The following is a 5,066-nucleotide window of genomic DNA, read 5'->3' as shown; positions in this document are numbered from 1 at the left end:
ATATATATATATATATATATATATATATATAAAGGTACAACAATGAGTACACATTAACATACTACAACAATGTATTAAGGTAGCAAAATACAGTTTTAGGCATTTAGCATTATAACAAGATTCAAAGTATGCCAATCCAAAAGGTATATGAGTAACTTGGTGTTGTCACTGGGATACCAAATTGTGTGTGTGTAGTTTCCCTGAGTTAAGTTGAGCAAAGTTTTTATAGTTTAAATGAAACGTGGAATTTAGATATGGGGTTTAAATTGTTTTTTTCCTTCTTATGGGTTATATATACTAACTAGATGTTCCGCCTAATAAGTAATAATTTGAACTGGAGTATTAATCAGCTAAATCATTTTGAATACAATACTTTAAATTTGCATATAAAAGTTTCGTACCTTGATAGTGAACTTTTAAATATTTTTCATTTTACGATTTTCTTTACCTGAAATGGCCCATAAGTAAACATAAGTAAAATTATGCATTTTAAGGAGATAAGATTATTGTTTACAAATGTTACTTTTCATGATGAAACAATGTATAAATTATCTTTAGATTCATTACATCCGTTATAAGTGTATAACGGTAAAAAATTCTACATTACACGTGGCATAGGATGAAGTAGACACGTGGCAGATGAGAGTGAACGATGAATATTTCGTGGAAGAACCCGAAGACAACGGTTACATGCTTGAACCGGAGCGAAGTTACGAGAAGCAATTGTCACGGGTCCAGTGTGGTATCGGACGTTACACAATCGACGGATATGTGTGGTACAATGTTGCAATTAAGTAGCATTTATTGATCATTGTTACTCATAATGAGGCACAATTCACTGCTTCTTGTTGATAATTACCACATATAAAAGACTGGACTCGATATGTAATAGGCGGATTAAAAATTCTAGGCATTGAGCAATTTATAGCATCCGCACTAAAGCAAATTATATTCATTTTTACCTATTTGTTGTTCCGGATTCAAAGTATTCTTAAAAGGCTAAAGTGTTCATCCGGAGTCGTCCTTATTGAGAGATTCCTCGAACTCATACAGCCCGGGCTTATTTATTACATTTTTGTGACTTATTATTTGTTCTTATTGATAACAAATCAATTCACGTATCTTTTAAATCACTATCAAATTCAACTGTACCTTTTTTAGGATAAACATTTTGGCGCCCACCATGGGGCTAAGGATAATTGTGATATTTTTTTGTTGCTCTAATTGTCTTACTAATCTCTTACCATCTATGACAACGTGTTAAACAATGCAACTGCTCAAGAGAATGATCCGGCTATAGGAGAAGTCAGGGCAAGAAATACTGAGCCCATGATTTCACCTCAAGGGTCCAAGCACACAGGGAATGACTTATCTCTGAATGATGATGATGATGCTGAGGACGAAGTAAGAGTCACTGGATCGGGGTTAGCGAATTTTTTTGATATGCTGGAAAAGCAACAGAAAGCAATTGCAGACCTGCAAACGAGGAAAGGAGGTGATGATGTGGATCAGATGAATGCAGCGATGGATCAAGGGGAAGGCAGTGGCAATGGCTCCGGCAACAACGCCACACCGGAGGTCATGCAGTACCAAAAAGCTCTGTCCAGTCAGTTAGAAAAGAACGAAAAGGAATTCAATAACCGACTGGATTGAAACGAGAAGGAGTTCAAGGCATTTAATTCACAAATAGATCATATTCCGGGAGCAACACTGGTGTCGAAGGGGCCAGATTCGAAGAGATACATACAATTGTCGTTCCTACCAAGCGCAACACCGAAATTGATCCCTAAGAGATTCAAAATGTCGGATCAACCCAAATACGAAGGAATCACGGATCCTCAGGAGCATGTAACATTGTACACTTGTGTGATGAAAGGCAATGATATGCAACCAGATGAAATTGAATCGGTTTTACTCAAAAAGTTTGGTGAAACATTTTTTAAAGGGGCAACGACATGGTACTCTTAACTTCATGAGCATTCAATTAATTCCTTTGAAATGTTTGCAAATGTTTTTATCAAGGCACATGTTTGGAGCAAAGAAGGTTTCAGCAAGAAATGTGGATATCTTCAAGGTAGCTCAAGGAGACACAGAGTTGCTGCGGGAATTTGTGATAAGATTTCAAAAGGAACGTATGTTGTTGCCATCAGTACCGGATGAGTGGGCGGCGGAGGCGTTCACCAAAGGGTTAAACCCGAAGAATTTGAGTGCTTCATTGAAATTGAGGAAAAACTTGCTGGAATTGCCTACGATAAAGTGGACAGATGTTCATAATAGATATGAGTCAAAATTTGGGTAGAAGATGATCAGTTGGGACTACCACCCGGGTCGATGGTCAAAGTCGATATTATGATAAGCCTAAGAGAGGTGTCGATTTCGAGTGCAGTGCTCACTACTAAATAGACTAAGATCAATATGCATCATAATCTTTTAATCCCTACTTATTCCAATCGTACATTGTAGAATAGCTGGATAAACTAGATCAATAGGATCTAGTTTTCAAACTGGATATGAATAGGCAACCATGATAAATAGGGTAGATGAGGGGATTTAAACTGAGTGCCTTTTAGTTTCCAAGAGCAAAAAAAGAAGAAGAGCAATCGGCCATGGAACCTTATCAATTCTTCAAGATGATCTTATTTTCTCATCCCTGTAAATCAGTGAGTTGCTTTTCTCAATTGAGCCATGCAATGCATTTTCATCTTCTTGCTTTACTAGTAGTGCTTTATCTCTGTGAGGGTTTGTAATTCCCCTTTTTGGTTTGTAAAAAATGACTTCTTGAGGTCCCCATTACTTCATTTTCCATTTTTATGTCTGGTTTTCACTTATATCAGATTGACACTATGATGAAAATTTATTTACTATCATAGCAATTTCACCTATCGTACAATTCTACTGTCTTTTTTTTTTTTTTTTTTCCATATTACTAATTCACTTGTTGCCAGGCAATTACACAAATCAATGTTGTGTTGAGATTTCTTGAAAAATGTCGAATGGTGTAGGATTTTGATCTGGCAATTTTTTTGAGAATTAAACTGACGTTTCAAGTGATCAATTTAATAAAGCATTAAAAAATCCTATTGTAATATATCATCCAACCAACCATGTTAACAAATACAGATGCATATTGATCTTAAGCACGAAAACTTTCAACAATTGAATTGTTAGTTAATATGCAAAGTTTCTTTAGATTACGACCTAATTATTTATTCTGGTGCTTTACTAGTCGTCTTTTCATTCAAACCACTTGCCAATCATTAATGCAATAACATCAATTGCGTTTTTTTTTTTTTTTTTTAACAATTTCTTATTCTCGTGTGCAAGTTTCAACTAATCAATACGATATTAAAAAAGGAAGGGACGTTTTAAAACCAGGGATGGGGGAGAGGGGTTTTTTGCGGCGCTTCGGCGACAAAAGCCAATTCGGGTTTTTTTGCTTTTTCCCCATACCGACCAAGGGCATATTGGTGAATGAAAAAGTAGTTTATTTTTCCTTTTATGAATACCCAATACCTATATCCCTTGTTTTCTTTTTTGCCCCTTCCAAAAATAAATTTATTTAACTTAAAATTGTTTATTTTACCTTAATGATAAGCTTTTTCATCCTCACAAATAATATGACCTGTTTAAGATAATAAATTTTAATTTTTTGTTGTTATGAAAATGTTATATCACGTCCAAGAAATTGTTTGCATAAGCTATGATGCATTTATTGAATACCAAAAATATTTATAAGTCAAAATCAGCTAAAAGTCTTAAGTTGGTCAACTAGAAGACCACAACTTACAGTTTTAAGCTTATGGACACATTTGATTTGATAATCTTTATGATTTTATGTTTAATACCTTCGGTATTTTTTAGATACTCTTCTTAAAATATATATTTATTTTCGTCATTCATCATACTTTACGTAAAACACTTTCAGATATTTATTTTCTGCAAGTATCTCTACGAATATTTCAGTCGACTCAACAATTAAAAAAAAAAAAAAAAAAAAAGCTGCTGACTTGTTTTCACCACAAGCTAGCTTATGATTAACTTCAACGCATTATCAAAATATGTAATTACGCATTTATAGAATCGGCTTCAACACTTAACATTTATCATTTACTAATCAACTAACCCAAGTTTAAATTTTTTAAAACCCCAAATTTTTAAAAGTTTTCATTTAATTTTAAAAATAAAGGCACAATCAAGTGCTCCATAAATTAAAAGTTTGGGTTTTTAAAAATTTTTAAAAGGGATAATTTTAGTTACCTTCTTCCATATTTGGCTTCGTAATACTAATCTCCCTTATGATTTATCATTTTACGCTTCATTAATCAAATGACAATCTTTGTATATTAATGATAAATTAACTTTAAAATATTATAAAGAAATCAAAATAAGCTCGGTAAGCATAACCTTGTAAATACAAGGGAGGTTGTTGTCATGAAGACAAACATTAGGAAAAGGTACATAAAATTATTGTTACGCCTTGGAAATTTCCCCCCTTAACGCAAAGCATTTGGGCCCAAAGGGGCCCTTTTTGTATACATATTTTGATAAGTAAGAAATAGCATTTGAAGGGCCCTAAACAGATTTCAAAGGCATATAAGGTAAGGAAAGAAAGTTGTTAAGGAAAGCAAGTCATATGTTGGTTTGGGGTTAATTACGAGTATCGAGTTAACACGTTTTAATGATGTTCCGGAGAAGAGTAATGATGTCCCTTAGATTGGTAGAGGTGTTAAACAAGTGTTAAGAAGGTTCCAAAGGGTCAAAATCAAACGAGTCGACGAGAAAAGATTTCCAACAATCAAAAAAAATACCCCGATAAATTATATTTTCGTAGTTCCCCCTCGATAATCACCTTAAAGCACCTCAAACCGGGGCCGATTTACTCGACATACGGTCAAAAAAATTATACCGACCGATGTTGGGCCGTAGCGGTCGGCCAAAGGAAAAACATATTGACCCAAGTTCATTTTAATTCATTTCATTTCTTTTCCTACACAAGTCAAGAACTCTTGAATATTCCCCTTTTTCTATTTTCGAACAACCCGGGGATTTAAAACGGCCAAATATCG

The sequence above is a fragment of the Lycium ferocissimum genome, chromosome 2 (genome assembly GCF_029784015.1).
Source record: "Lycium ferocissimum isolate CSIRO_LF1 chromosome 2, AGI_CSIRO_Lferr_CH_V1, whole genome shotgun sequence".
Taxonomy (NCBI): Eukaryota; Viridiplantae; Streptophyta; class Magnoliopsida; order Solanales; family Solanaceae; genus Lycium; species Lycium ferocissimum.
The sequence above is the reverse complement of the archived record's forward strand: the minus strand, read 5'-3'. Positions refer to the sequence as shown.